A 16,455-nucleotide genomic window follows, 5' to 3' on the forward strand; every position below is an offset into this window, starting at 1 on the left:
AATAAGATACAATTAAAAAGATAAATCTTGACTCTTACTTTCACCATACAGAAAAATTAACTCAAAATAGATTGTAGACTTAAGTTTAAGTGCTAAAACTAAAACCCCTCTGGAAGAGCATATGAGAAAATCTTTGTGAACTTCAGCTAAACAAAGATATTCTAGATTGAACCAAAAAAATCTGCAAATGAGAAAAAATAATTGATACATTGGATTCCAACAAAATTTAAAGGCTTAGCTCATTAAAAAAACAGTATAAGAAAATGAAAAGGCAAACGACAGACTAGGTGAGAATATTGCCAAAAGATGTATCTGACAAGAATCTATATAAATTACACAAAGAACCTCTACATCTCAATAATGAAAAGACAAACAACATCAAAAAACAGGCAAAATGTGGGCTTTCCTGGTGGCGCTGTGGTTGAGAGTCCACCTGCCGATGCAGGGTACGCGGGTTCGTGCCCTGGTCCGGGAGGATCCCACATGCCGCGGAGCGCCTGGGCCCGTGAGCCATGGCCGCTGAGCCTGCGCATCCGGAGCCTGTGCTCCGCAACGGGAGAGGCCACAACAGTGACAGGCCCGCATAAAAAAAAAAAAAAAAACAGGCAAAATGTTTTTATAGACATGTAACCAAAGTAGATATATACATGATAAATAAGCACAGAAAAAGATGCTCAAGGTGATTAGTCATTAGGTTAATGAAAATAAAGCCACAATAAGTTAGCAATACATATATACATGCATACACATATACATACATAGAATGGCAAAAAAAATTTTAAACCAGCCATACCAAATGTTAGCAAGGATATGGCAAGTGGAGCTCGTATACAATGCAGGTGGGGATGAAAATTGTACAATCACTTTTCTATGATTAACCATACAAGTAAAGTATGTAGTGAAATATATATACTTACTAGATATCCCACCAATTCTACTCTTTTCCTTTAGTCAAGAGAAATAAAAACCTAAATTCAACCAAAGATTTGTACTCAAATGTTTATAACTGATTCATTTATAATAGCCCCAAACTGGAAACAACCCAGTTTCCATCAACTAGAAATATTTTTAATCAGACCTAATTTTGAAAAACAAACAAACATGTTCCGACCTGATTGGAAAGCCTAAAATCACAGGTTTTTCTGAGTTTATAGTCGTAGCCAAATGTCTTAATTATCAATTAAGAGGTTTTAGTTTTTACTAAAAATTAGAAGACACTCCTCTAGGGCCCATTAGTACCACTCTCAGAAAGGGGAGGATAATATGGCTGCCACCTTGGGTTTTACTCTCCTCAGCAACTGCCATACACATAGCGTAATGCTAAAAGCAATTTTAAGAAGAGCTTCAAAACAAATGCAATCTCCATTTAGTTTTTATAACCAGGCTTTCCTGTGTTTCTCTCCACACGTCTTGATAGAAGAGAATCTTTTCAAGTGGACAGTCACTCCCTGGGCTCTGCAGAGAAACCCCAGCGGATTTGACAAGGTTGAGTCATCAGTACCCCATGTCCTTGTTTGTGCACCACAGTTCAGCAGCCTTTTCTGAATCATCTTGATAAGAAGCCAACTAGAAGAAAACAGGAGAACCAGTTGAGAAACAGGCTTTTCCTTTGATGTGTGTTTGTAGGAAAATCCAGTATCCGTCATGGGGAAATCTCCATCTTCTAACACACACACACACACACACACTCACACACACACACACAAAAACTGCCTTTATTACAAAGTTGTCACTTGAGTAAAAACTTTTATCTTTAGCTGATTCACTGACGGGAAGCTGTTTGGCACAGACTTAATAAAACCTTCATATAAAAACAGCAGAGTAACTACCAGAGCTTCCATATAGAGTGTAACTGGAGGAGTTATCCTGATCCTTGAAGAGCCAGCCAGCTTTCCAGAAGGAGGCCAGCTAAATGTGGGGAGGGGGAAGGCTAAATTGGAAACGCTGAAGGGGCAGCTTGTACTTCTAAATATTCCTTCAAATTTTATTTCAGATTTCAATCTTCACGTCCACTCAAGATAGGGCGGCTCAGTGTCAGAGCAACTTCTCGAGATGTCCAGAACTCCTGCTTTTTTTGGAAGTGGTTATATTAGGACTACAAGAGGGTGAAAACTGGTAATGCATGAAAAAGTGATAGAGCATATTAACGTAATAATTTGTATTTGCTAAATCTAATGGAAGCGTGGATGATTCAAATCCTACGATAATTCAAATTTTTCATTTCATCAGTTAAATTCCTACCATTTTACATGTAGTCTTTTTGAGGATATTGTTGTACATGTTTTCTCCTAAGTTCATAAGTGTCCAACAAAAGGGAGAAAGAAAAAAATAAATTTCGGGGACAATTGACACATATGGAAATTTGCTTTTGAACAATTGAGAATTTGATCCATGTCTGTGAAAATGATGCAAAAATATCAACTAATTCACTGTGGGTTAGTAGGCTTAAAATTTTCTCTAGACAGCAACATACAGCTCTTGCCTTTCTCTTTGTGCCCTACATCCAGTCCCAAAGAACTTTGGGAAAATCTCTTTGCATTCCAGGCAATGCTTGTTCAAGCTTCCCTTTAAAGAAGGAAAAGCACAGTCATCTGAAGAAATCCTTGTTATAATGTCACACGAAAGGATAGGTGGTCTCCTAATAGACTGTAGACCAGCAGGGTTTGATCCAGCCAATACCTCAATCTTCAAAGATGGGGAGCTATTAGAGAGAAGGCATCTGAGAAATCAGACCTTGTGTGCTGTTGTAGGAGATAGCCGAAGACTGAGTACATTACAGGGTGCCAAGGAAATAAGGCAAAGGATAAACTTGGTTGAAGGAGAAATTTGATTTTCAATTACCTAGTGAGAAATAACTAATTAAATTGAAATAAAGAGGAAGGGTTCTTAAATTACACATGTATTGTTCTTATCTACCAGGGAGAGTCAACTGCCACTAAGGTCTAATAGATAAAGATGGACAACTGAGATGTGTGTTACTCAGAAACAAACTGAAATTCCTATGGCAGGCTTGTTGAAGCAAAGGTGAGAAATGTCTTCTTGTTCTTGTTTCTACAGATACTTCCCAAATCTCATCATCAGGTGTTGACATTATTTTGGTTTCTAGCAAAAGCATAATTTGTGAATTTCCCTTACCTCTTTGGATCATGAAACTCTAGCTAGCTAGACATGGGAGCACAAGAAAAATACATCTTTAAAAATGTGTGTTTTGTAAGAATTTAAATATGCTCAGGGAAATAACACTAATTCATCTTGGTAGGAAAACTTCTTTGAATAAATGAAATTATCTGAATTAACTTTTTAAAGTGGGACTTTATAATTTTTCTATGCTTAAAATAATTGGAGTTAAGCTAACAATATGTTGCTTGTATGAGTGACACTCAGGGGATCTATTTAGTGAATACAGAAAATGATTTTAATTATACATACCAAATATTTATATTTAGATTGCAGCTGTAAATTGTTTGGGAAAGTTTTTCACCTAAATTGCTTTAAAATTCTATTTACAATCTTTTTAAAAGCCAAGAATTTATTTAACAAGCTCTTTCTCCTCACCCCATGGAACTTAAACTATGAAAGTTCCCATCCAAGAATCATTAATTATAAGTTAAGGTATGATAAATTTTCCTTAAATAGCAACTACTGTGATTGTGCTCCATGTACTTTATTTAAGTCTTATATCTTGACTGTATAAGACTGGAATCTACATTAAATATTATCTTCTCTGTTACTTCATCTAAAAATTTAAAACCTCCTTATCCTCAATACTCCTACTCTTCCTTCTCAGTGTTACTTTTTTAAAAAAAATGTATCATTACATAGTATACTGTATATGTATGTTGCCGTGAGGGCAAGATTCTTTGCATGTTCATTGGTATATCCCTGTCATCTGGAATAGTGCCAGGAACATAATATTTGCTCAACAAATAATTGAATAAATGAATGAATGGGATGTATCTGAGTTTTGACATCTTTTCATATAGCACACAGACATTTGAGGAATAAAATTATACCTGGTTTACTACCCACTACATTCCACTGAAACAGAAGAGAGGATTAAATGATGAACAAGTCAGGTCTCTTCCTTTACTGAGGACGTTGCCTACGTAGGTATACAAAAATGATGACCATTACAGAAGAGGAAAAAGTGGCTGACTACTCTCGAAGGTGGGAAATAGTTGAGGAATGTTTCCATGGAAACCTAAATTTCAGTTAAATCTTGAAGGAAAAGTATGGCAACATTCCATGTAGAGTCAGGTCCAAATTAAAACATATCTTACTCTCAGAAGATGCTACCAGAAATAATTGGGGGTTGTGTAGCTTTTCAGATTTTATTCAACCAAATGCCCCAATACAAGCCCCAAATTTGGTCAACCCTGCCCTTAGTCTAATCCCATAATCTAGTCAACTTTACTTTATTGTTTCTTCCTCAGAACAATCCCTCATAATTCAATCACCTTCTCTAGTTAATGTGAGCACTTTGAGCACGAGTGTGTACACACACACACACACACACACACACACGCATGAGCGCACACACAGACACACACATGCAGAATCTAAAAACCTGCATAAATCCTTTGGAGAGTTTAATAAATAAATAAAAATAGCAGATAAACTTCTCTCTGCGAATCTGAAATTCTGATTTTTTAAAAACCTTTTTTTATTATTTTTGTGAAGCTGATAACCTTCCCCTTCCTCTTTGGTTTCCAATGTGATAAAACGTTACTAAACTAAAAAGCTACTACAGTGTTTTAGTTTTATAAGAAGAAACCAGAAAGACAATAGGCAGACTACTTACTCTAATCTGAATTGTTTAGGAAAAACAAAGATGCTACAAGCAGCCTCAAAATTAACCTATGTGTGGATCCTTTTCTGCTAGCCATGATAATAGGTCCCAACCTATAGTGAGGAATTTTGTCCAGTCTATAAAAATGAAAGCCACGTATTCTGTGTGCCTTATGCAAGTGTTAAGTGGTGTGACCATATTTCATAAGAACTTTTAAAAGGGAATTTTCGTGGCAACCAGAAAGCAGCCATTTATTTTCTAAAAATAAGAACAGAGCATAATTTCTATGTCCAGATCGAGTTTCACTGGCCCAGATTCTCTCCATAGATATCTGGAACGACTCCAATTCTATCTTTTCTTGATTGTGAGAACTGAGAGAAGCTTTCTGCTATGGGTGACCCAATACAAGAACAGGGAGGAAAATATTTGAGGTTCATACTTCATAAGAGTTAAAACTTCTTCCAATGTTTGCTTAAAGTGTGGAACTGATTAAATATTTCTGTTATTCCTGTCCTACACGAAACAAAACAAAACAAAACAAAACCCTGCACAGGCTCACAATTTGAGCCAATAATCTAGGACTTTTACAAGTGTATATCAGAGTAGAAAAAAATGACAGCAGCTGTTTCCCCTGATTAAAATAATGGAAGAATTAGTCCTGGCTGAAGATAACACAGACTCTAAAATGGACCATCTCAGGCAAATCTCTGTGTTCTGTGAGATTCCCTGAAGTCATCGAGAGCATTCCCAGGAACCCACTGAGTGGTCAATCAATGCCAATTCCACACCCTCTGACCTTTCTCAACAAAAGGGAGCAGCAATGTTGTTCTAAATCATTTTGTGTGCCCTGGGTCTGGATAAGTTTGGACTTAAGAGAGTATAATATTTATGGATCTAATATATCTCAAAGACGTGAGTTGCTCTCTGTTGTTGTTTGATTGTTTTGTTTTGTTTTTAAACTCTGTGTATGCACAACACACACACATACACCCAAAATCCGAAAGTTTTCATTACCTCCTTGTTATTTTCCCCTCGACTAGGCTGAAATGTCTGATGGCTTACATGAACAAGTGGCTATTATGAAAGTTCATGGTACAGAGGTCTATTTCTTCAAACCCTACAGCTTGCCTAACACATAGTGAGAAGCTGTTTAGCATGTGATAAGATGCTTTGAGATGGTCATATAGGACTGGGTTATATCCAAATATTCTATCAGATATAAAAGTGTCACACACACACACAAAAAAAAAAAAAAGAAGAAGAAGAAAGGGCTTCCCTGGTGGTGCAGTGGTTGAGAGTCCGCCTGCCGATGCAGGGGACGCGGGTTCGTGCCCCGGTCCGGGAAGATCCCACGTGCCGCAGAGCGTCTGGGCCCGTGAGCCATGGCCGCTGAGCCTGCGCGTCCGGAGCCTGTGCTCCGCAACGGGAGAGGCCACAACAGTGAGAGGCCCGCGTACCGCAAAAAGAAAAAAAAAAAGTGTGACAGTTGCAGGGTAGCCCAATTTAGATAACTATTTCATTGTTGCCTGAAGCCACTTGAGAAGGGGTCGCTCCATCAAATACCTTGCTTTTGCACCTCAATCTATTCAAACTTTTTTGTTCACATAATTTTCACATGCACTGAGTCTTTCACTAGGACTTGAGAGGAAGGTGCCGGGGGGGGGGAATTTTTGTTGTTTTTTTAGCATAAACCTGGGCCCAACTGGGCTTAGAACTACTTTCCATCTTGCCAACTCATGGAACCTAAGAATGAAGCCACAACTTAAAATGTTGAACTGAAAGACAGAGCAATGAAGGTCTATTGGCACCTGTTGAATCCTTCTTTATAGCTGCATCTAAAACTTTTTCCTCCCTTACTCTGTTTGGTTGGGAGAACCAAAAAATTCACTCCTCCACTCCCTCCCTCCACCTTTTTTTTGGCTTAAGCCAAATTTAGTTAGGTTTTCCATCATTGCACAAGAAGGAGCTGATACAGATGGAGAACCACTGAATCGTCAAGATCTATTCCAAAATTAAAGTTGCCAATGTTCTGAGGATAATTCCATTATAAATTGGGTGTGGTGTGTTTCACAAGCAAAATTGAAATCTGAAATAAAAATAATATAAAACATAAATTAAGTTGGAAGATAAATTCTTTAAAGCCTACAGTGTTCCATCGTTGGAACTATTTTGTAAGATAGATGGATGGATAGACAGATAGAGGTTAACTTGGAAGTGTTGGGTGATGCCGATGTTGCTGAGGTATTTGTAGCCCTTGGAGAGATAGCCTTATAAGGTATAAACTTTTCTTTCCTTGCACAAAACATAGAGTATTGTCTTGAAGCCATTGGAATTGAGGGTACTGTGAATGCCCTCATTCTCGTGATGTCTAAATCACATATTTTTCCTTTCTAGATTATAGTGGCATACCATAACAATACAATCTCTTAATAAGAGGTGCCAAGTATCACTTTAGCTGTTAGCATTTCTGGATACAGTGAAATTTAAAACTACACAGAGAAAAATCTGTAGTGGGTGGTGACCTTTCGGGGATGGTGTTGAAATCTGGTTCATGATTAAAACAGGGTGTGGTTAAGAGGCGCAGGGATGGAAAATTCTCTTTTTGGCAACTTGGTAGAGATGTGGGGTTAAACTGTCGAAACAACCACAAAAATCTCTTGCAAGAAGAAAAAAATAAAAACTCTTAACAGCAGCTTTAAGCTGTGCCAGGCACTGTGTTAAGTGCTTTATGCATGATCTCATTCAATTCTAGGAGTGATGTTGATTTCATTTCTATGCACATGTTACAGATGAGGAAGTGAAAACATAGAGGTTAAATAATTTGTCCAAAGTTTCACAGATAACCAGTGGTGAAGGCTGGGTTTGAACCCAGGTCTACCAAATTCCTAATCTCATATTCTTAGCAGCTAAGTGACAGCTCATCCCTGTTGCCTTTCTCTAATCTAAAGCAGATTCATAAACACTTATTTGCTTCCTTTCATACACAGGGCGTTTTTTTCCCCTTTGATGATTCCCATATCAATATCTCTTTTGTTTGAAAATCAATATGCATGGCATACTCACAACCGTGGAAAAGTGTTTTATTTTTCCTGGAAATTTCTGAATCTGAATTATCACAAGGAAAAAAAAATTATTCTTCTTCATTGCCTTTGAAGTCAAGAAAAAAAACTACCATTTAATTTTTTAAGGCATGAAATCTCAATGTTCTTCCCTAACTCTGTCAAGGAAGCTTTTTACAGCAGTGAATATTTTCAAAGCCTCTAAAATTTCAAGAAGTTAGAAATAGGACCTGCCCTGGCTTAGCATGCATCTTTAGATGTGTTTTGGAAATCACTGGTCTGTTGCTCAGTCTCCTGATACCATCACTGTTTAAGAGGAGTAGCTTTCTAGAAGAAGAAATCCACTCTCATAGCTTCTGTGTGAGGGGTTAAGTGCTACTTGACCCTTGCTGAGGAGGCAAATGTGCATGCTTGTGAGAGTCTCATGCAGAATACTTGGGGTCTATTTTGCTTCTAACAGGAGCACATTCTTAGCTTATTGAGGTGTCTAGAGAGCAGTGAGCACCTTGGCCAGTTAGAATCAGTTTCACCAAGATTTCATGTTGGTTAAGGTAGACTGAGTTTTCCTTTCATTTGTCAAATTTTAAAAGCACCTTTAGACACTGGGTATTTTCACATTAAAATATAAGGGCATGGAAGTTTACCATTTCTCAGAATCAAAAAGAAAGTTAACATATATTTTAATTTTGAAAGAGATATAGGCTTACTATTGCCGACCACTCACTTATCACACACAAATTACTTTTATTTCCATTCATATTTCCCAGTTTAGGCCAAGAAGTAAGCATTTTCCTAAAACTAGTGTGTAATCTGAACATAAGACTTTTGGAAACAAACTTCTCTCAAACATCTGAATAGCCTGGAAGGAAAGTAAGAGGCAGTTTCTAAAAACTTGAAAATGAAAGTGGTTAGAAGAAACTTCAAGGAAGGGTAGCTCTGGTGTTGGGAGAAGTAGAATCCAGTTTCACTCTGTCCAGCAGAAGCCTCTGTGAGGAGAGAATAGAGAGGGTCCTGCACGTGGTGCAGAGGGCCCAGCCAGGTGCCCTGAAGACAGAACACGGGATTGGAAAGCATCTCTCTGGTGACAGCAACCAGCCCACCTCTGAGAATATATAACCAGAGAACATTCCTTCTCCTCATTGGCCACAGTTTATCACAGTGGTAAGCAAGAGTACTTAATATCATTCAACTGTGGTCACATTACATAAAGCAATAACTACCCAGAGAGCTATCACCATGCCCTGCCTTAAGACAATGGAAAATCTGGCATGGCTGCCATGGTAATCATCCTGGCAGAACAGTAGGAATCCTGTCACTATTTTTAAATCGTGCTGGAGTCTGGGTGGTCTCTATCCATAGGAGTTATTTTCTTGTTTCCTTATAAAACTTTTTAAAAGAAGTATTAGATTTAAGAAGGGAAATTAGCATGAGATTCATACTTTGACACACTTAACACAAAATTCTGTCTTTAGGAGTATATGGCATAGAAAAGTCAAACCCAACCTGAAAATTTTAAGTGAAGATAAAAAGTGAAGGTTGTCAGGGTCATCCCTCCATTTCTCTTAAAAAATTAAAAGAGAGAGAAGTGGATAGGGAAATGTAATCCATTTTAACTCATCTGCCAAAAAATGACCAGCTTTACAATGAAAGATTCTTCTACTCTAGGCAGCCTTCTCAGATACTGAGAACAGTATCTGACCCTTGGGAGGTATGCAAATGATTGCCCATTAATCTGAAGTGAATCATTCAGCATTCATTCAACAAGTAGATATTTCGATATCGTTTATTGATGGATAATGAATTACAGTTCAAATAGGATTTTCAAATGAAAATTCTGGACAGAAGTCATGAATAGAAGCTCTCTTTAAGGAAATCAATGATGAAAAAAAAGAGAAATAAGAAGTCCCATTAGATGTCCTTAAACATATGGATATGTGTTCCAGCCATTGCCTTTAAGGAGAAAAGAAAAGAAGAGAAAATTCTGCTCTAGAATTCTGTCCTTTACATTCCAGGACTTTTCAGGAGCCACTCAGGAGCTTCATCTTATCCAGACTTGGTGCGAATCAGCACCAGTTCAACATCAAATCAATGGACTGAATTGCTCCTCTTTGGTGTGGACAGTTCTCAAGGGCTTGGGAGAGTCTGATCATGAGGGTATGTGATATGCCAAGGGGCAGTTAGCTGAGCTGAATCCTTTGTAAATACATATTTTGCTATGCAAAATTTCTGTTGCAGACACAGGGCTATTTGAAATAAAGAAGACGTTTAGCTGGGCCTCCACCTCAAACTCAAAACAAAACCTCTTTTAAACTCTAAAAATATTTGGCTAAACATGCTCTTAATGACTCTGGTTTTTGAGATTTGGATCTGCCCCAAATCAATGACAGTGATTAAGTACCCACTGGGTACAATGTACTAGTGAGTTCAGGGGTCTATGGGGAGTTACAAAGAAAGCAATGAATTCGTCCCTGTCCCCTGAGAGCTTATGGCTCAATAGGAAAAGGACTACCACATAATTTCTTACAAGAAATGCTAGACTAGAGCAGGCTTTCAGCCAAATTGCTAAAAAAGAAAAAGAAAAAAAAATTCCCAAACTTTGTAATCAGTATGCTTGTTGGCAGAATCTTTCCATTCAAAGATCCCTCTCTGCCTGCTTTGTGTCTTACACCAAGTCTCATGTGGCACACGCAGGAGCCCTGTACTCCAGGAGGCCGCCCGCAGGACACACCCGTGCCCTCACAGAGCAGGGCCAGAAGCTGATGTGTTCCTTCCTTGATATTTATGTTGTCTTCCAGGCTGATAGAAGTTATTATTGCACTACCATTGTAAGGATTTTCTGGCTGAAGAAAGTCAAATAAAGTTGCTATTAACTTCTGAGCCTAGAAACCAGCGCAGCATTGCTGATGATGGCTCTTTCTAATTATTTGCAGATGACCAGACTCATGTCCATGTGCAGATGAAATGGCAGATTTTCAGCACTAGTTTTTTTTTCTTTATTTCTTTTCAACACCCAATTTGTTTACCGGTTACTTTAGTCCAGCTAACTTAAACGAAGGAGAATGAAGATGGCAGTGACTGCAAGAAGGAAACTTGTGACTTACATAACAAGTATCAGAATCATAAACTTGAGTGGGACATACTAATAATGTGAACCATCTTCTTACCTTCAAGTGGGGCTGTCCTTAGACAATTGAGACTTTTCATATATATATATGAATATATATATACATATATATGTAATATAGGTATATATATTTTAAAAACCAATTCATTTTTTTATGGGCTTATATATATACTTTTATATGTATATATTTTTATATGTATATATCATATATATATATATATCTCCCCATGAAGCATACCTCCCCGCTATGGTTTTTGTGCCCTTGTGTAGACCATACCCGCATTGACTCTGGACTCATTGAGATATAATCAAGCAACACGCCGAGGCTTAATAAGCACTTTAACATTGGGGCTTGTCATCTTGTAATATTTGCTCTTGGAGCCCTGAGCCACAATGTAAAGTGGACTACTCTGCCAGAGAGACCCCCATAGACAGAAAGGTAGCTAGCGAGCCCTAGATGTAACAGTCATCCCTCTGAGGAGCCCCACATGTGACTGGAGAGACAATCTTAAAAAGTTCAGCCCTTGTCCAGCCAAGCTGGTCCACCCACAGGATCATAAGAACAATAAAATACTGTTATCGTCAGCTACTAAGTTTGGGTAAGTGGTGTGTTACACAGTAATAGGTAACTGAAAAAACCATGTATGGATAGCATATTTATGAGTAAAACAAAGTAAATACACTTTATATGTACATTTTAATATAATTAACAAATAATTGTAAAGCAAACACCTATGTAAGCACTACCCAGGTCGAGAAATAGAACATTACTAGCACTCAAATACATTCTTTTTCTTTCTTTTCGAACATATTCTGTATGCTCTTGCCTCTCATAACACCCCCGCCCATAGGTAACCATTGTAATGGTTTCTGTGACTTTAATTGCCTAACATTTCCTTACAGTTCTACCACTAATGTATACATTCTTTAATATTATGGTTCATTTTACCTGGTTTGAATTTTCTATGAACGGAGTCACTCTGTATGTAATCGTTTATGACTTGCTTCATTTGCTGAACTTATATTTGTGATACTCAAGAATATTGGCACACGGAGCTGTAGTTAGCTCATTTCCACTGTTGCATAGCAGTCCATCGTGTGAAAATAACAGTGTTTGTTTTTTTTTTATTCATTCTACTCGAAATGGACATTTGGGTTGTTTTGATGAGCATTCTGGACATGCTTCTATGAACATCTTCATCTCGCATCCTGGCGCATGAGTTTCTCTCTGGCAACAGTTCTCAAAGGGTGATCCAGAGACTGCCGGGGTTCCCAGAACAATCTCAGGGGGTCCATGAGGGCAAAACAATTTTCGTGATAATACTGAGATATTATTTTTATTTTCCACTCTCAGTCTCTCATGAATGTAGAGTGGAATTTTCCAGAGGCTACATGACATGTGATACTGCACCAAGTCAAAAGCAGAAACAAATATGAGAATCCAGCTGTCTTCTAGTCACCCAGACATTAAAGAGATTTGCTAAATGTAAAACCATGCCATTCTTCTCCCTAATTTTTTGGGGGGTTGGAAATTATAGTTATTTTGATTAAAAATATGTTAATGTTTATTTTAAATATTATTTTAACAACATTGTTTTCTAATGAATTAATACATATTTTAATTTTTTTCTTAGTTTTGATTTCAAATACAGTAAATACCTACAGATTTGACTCGCATAAACAAAGTTCTTAATAATTTTTAAGAGTATAAAGGTGTCCTGAGAGCAAAAGATTTGAGAATCACTACTCTGGGTCATGAGGTCTATACATCTTAAAATTTCATACATAGTGCCAATCTGTTTTCTAAAGATGTTATATGTTTTTTCTCTCCCATCAGCAGCATATGAGTTTCCACCGCTTCATATACTCATCAACACTTTGTTTTGTCAGATTTCTGTTTTCAAATCTGGTGGAGTATAAATGTTTCTCCTTGTAGTTTGGTTTTGCATTTCACTGATTACTAATAAGATTATATCTCTTTTCAAAGGTATATTGGCCATTTAGACTTCTTTTATGAACTACGTATTTAAGCTTTTTGTCCATTTTTTCTATTCCATTTCCTTTTTCTTATTGATATATAAAACTCTCATACATTCTGAATACACTCTCTTTGCCAATTATACATGTTGAAAGTATATGTTAAAAGCACACTACATGTTGTCTTAGTCTCTCTATGATTTTCTCTTTTTTTAATAAATTTATTTATTTATTTATTTATTTGACTGCATTGGGTCTTCATTGCTGCATGGGGGCTTTCTCTGCTTGCAGCGAACGGGGGCTATTCTTTGTTGCAGTGCATGGGTTTTTCACTGCAGTGGCTTGTCTTGTTGCAGAGCACAGGCTCTAGGTGTGCAGGCTCAGTAGTTGCAGCTCGCGAGTTCTAGAGCACAGGCTCAGTTGTTGTGGTGCACAGGCTTAGTTGCTCCGCGGCATGTGGGATCTTCCCGGACCAGGGCACGAACCCATGTCCCCTGCTTTGGCAGGCGGATTCTTAACCACTGCGCCACAAGGGAAGTCCTCTCTATGATTTTCTGATGAACAAAAGTATTTAATTTAACATAGTCAAACTTATCAATCTTTTAGTCTGTGGTTATTCAAATAAATCCTTTCCTGTCCTGAGGTTATTTTTGTTTACTTGAAGTTATTCTTGTTTATGTTCATAAAATCTTCATAGTTTTTACTTTCAGATTTCAGCTTTAACCCTACCTGGAATTTATTTTTATGTATGGCCTAATATAAGACCCCACTTTCATTTATTTCCCACCTGGATATCTAATTGTCCTTGTATCATTTCTTGAAAATTTCTTTTCCCCACTAATCTCTCATGCCGCCTTTGTTGCCTATCAGGTGCCAGTCTTCTAGTGGGCCTGTTTCTGGGTCTCTTTAATCTGTTTCACTGGTTTATTTGTTTGTCCCTGTGCAAAACCACACTGTCTTAATTATTGTCTTTATAATAATTCTGGATATATGGTAAAGCAAGTTCCTCCCATATCCTTGTTCTTCAAAAGTGTCTTGTCTCCTTGGCCCCACCTTGTATTTTAATCTTCCTCCAACTAGCAATCATGTGAGGTGTGGGGAGTGGTGCATTAGACACAACAGTAGGTAACCATCTGTAGGTAGCAGATGAGTGCAGAAGTGAGCAATTACGACCCACAAAGATTTTGTTGATTTTTGGTCTACTTAAATAAAGAAATATGTCAGTGGCTTATCTTAAGAGTAAATTTTACCTATTAATAATAACAATGAATTGGGGTGAGAAATTCCTTTTCTGTTAGTCTTACTTGATTTATTGGGCTGGATCTGATAAGCTAATGAAATTCAAGCAAAGGAGGAGACAAGCATGGCTTTCATTTTTCTAAATCTGTGGTTAGAGCCTTTATTTATACACAACCTACAGAGCTGGAACACAGTAAGTACCTAATAAATAGGGATTGCATGAATGAACGACCTCATTATCATGAGTCAGAGCCCTGCAACTTAAAAAGAATCTTTAAATATGCTTCTAAAAAATTTAATCATTAAGATAAGATAAAATATTCAGTCCTCTCTGTTTTAAAACAAATGGCTTCCCTCACTTTCCTTTTTCACCCACACCAAGTTGCTATCTTCTTTTACAAATACTGAATTAAGAATCTACTTTCTCGCTAACTCTTCGTTCTCAATCCTGTGAAATTTGGCTTTCCCCCTTCTATTTCTTCAGCCACTGCTGTCTCAAAGGTTAATGTTCTCCAAGTTGTCAGATTCAAAGCTTTTTCTCTGATGATAAATAGGGTCCTTTATCAAGGATGATAACTACTTATAACTCAATTGTCAACCCCTTTTTATGAATATTTTGTCCTTGTTGAGAAAGGATTGCTAATAATCACTGGGCATAGTTCAAATGCCAACATCTATATGGGACCTTCCCGATCACCCTCTCTGGGAATGATCTCACCTTCCTTAAAATGCCTGTGTATTTGCCTGAACTATAATTTTCCAAACTGTGATACATATTACACCAGTGTCCAGATACACTCTATTAGTCAGCTGTGAAAATCTCCAGCACCAAGTAAGTCCAGAAAACTCTATACTAAAACCCCTCATGCACAGTGATAATACATATTAGCATGTTAAATCTTCAGATAAGTCCTATAATAAAGAAAGCTTAGTTCAGCATATCTTGGGTGTTTTTGGCATGAAATCCTTTTTACTTGTAACACCTGCTAACATCTCAAGTGGACATGAACCATGTGGGTCAAACATGATTTAAAAAATGATACCCAACTATTCATTTGACTCTTCTGGGGCATCAAATTTTAGGTAGGTACTTGCATACACACTTTTCTCCCTCTCTAGAATAGAAGTGACCTCAAAGCTGGGACCTTGTCCTATAAACTTTGGTGTCCCCATGAAACCATCTCCTTTTCCAAGAGTTTCTAAAACAAATATTCAGACACAGACAAAGTTATCAGCCTATAGTCCTGGACACTATGGAGATATTACAATTCTGAATCTGGGGGATTTCATTTGTAATCCAGTAAGAGTTACTAGCTTACGGTCGTAGCGAAAAGTTTAACTATCCTACATGAGTTGAAACTGAGAATAACCATGAGAGCCCAAACATGGTATTAAGATATGATGAGATAGTTTAAGAAAAGAAAACATGGCATAGTCAAGTCACATTCCTGGGTGTATAGCATGTGGCTATACAGTAATCTGTCCAGATGAGTGTGTTGTAGAAAATGGCCTGTTGATTGTGTGCATGAGAGGCCCTTGGGAGAGCTTGTTAAAACACAGATGCCTGAGCTCTACTACAGATCCACTGGATTAAATGGGACTTGGACCCCGGGGTATCTGCGAATTTATTTTAATAAGATTCTTAAATTATGTGATGCACATTGAAGTTTGAGAACAACTGCTTTATATGTATAAGGTTTGGCATGTTCAAAGGAAATACTTCTCACTTTACATTTTAAGAAAGCAGTTGCCTTTGGAAACAACATATTTATTCCAATGACGTTGCTGTTTCTCAGTCCAAACATTTTTTGTGACTACGCCTTTTGTGTTGCCATAATGGCCTCTAAAACATTCTTTGGTATCTACTCGGTGCTGCAAATCTGTACTTTTAAAGAATGGATTTGAATGTTAGCAACAGTCATGACCATTTTGAAGCATGTGAATGAGGTAAATGACCAAGCCATGTAATATGGACCTAAATAGGGTGTGATTATGAGCAAATTAAAACCAAAGTTTTCTTGGGTGGCTCTCATAAAATACGAAGATGAGTAAGTTTAACAAAACCTATGCATACTTTCACAATCACTATATTTATCTTTAATGAAAATTGTTAAAATATTACATTTGGCTTGTAGAAACAAATATTCAAAATGTTCTGTTTCTAAACATTCTTGAAAATACATTTATGCATTTTTGTTGTACCAGAAACACATACATGCAGACATTAATTCAACATGGTGCCTCAAATTTAAACCATGTTGATGACT

The sequence above is a fragment of the Phocoena phocoena genome, chromosome 1 (genome assembly GCF_963924675.1).
Source record: "Phocoena phocoena chromosome 1, mPhoPho1.1, whole genome shotgun sequence".
Taxonomy (NCBI): Eukaryota; Metazoa; Chordata; class Mammalia; order Artiodactyla; family Phocoenidae; genus Phocoena; species Phocoena phocoena.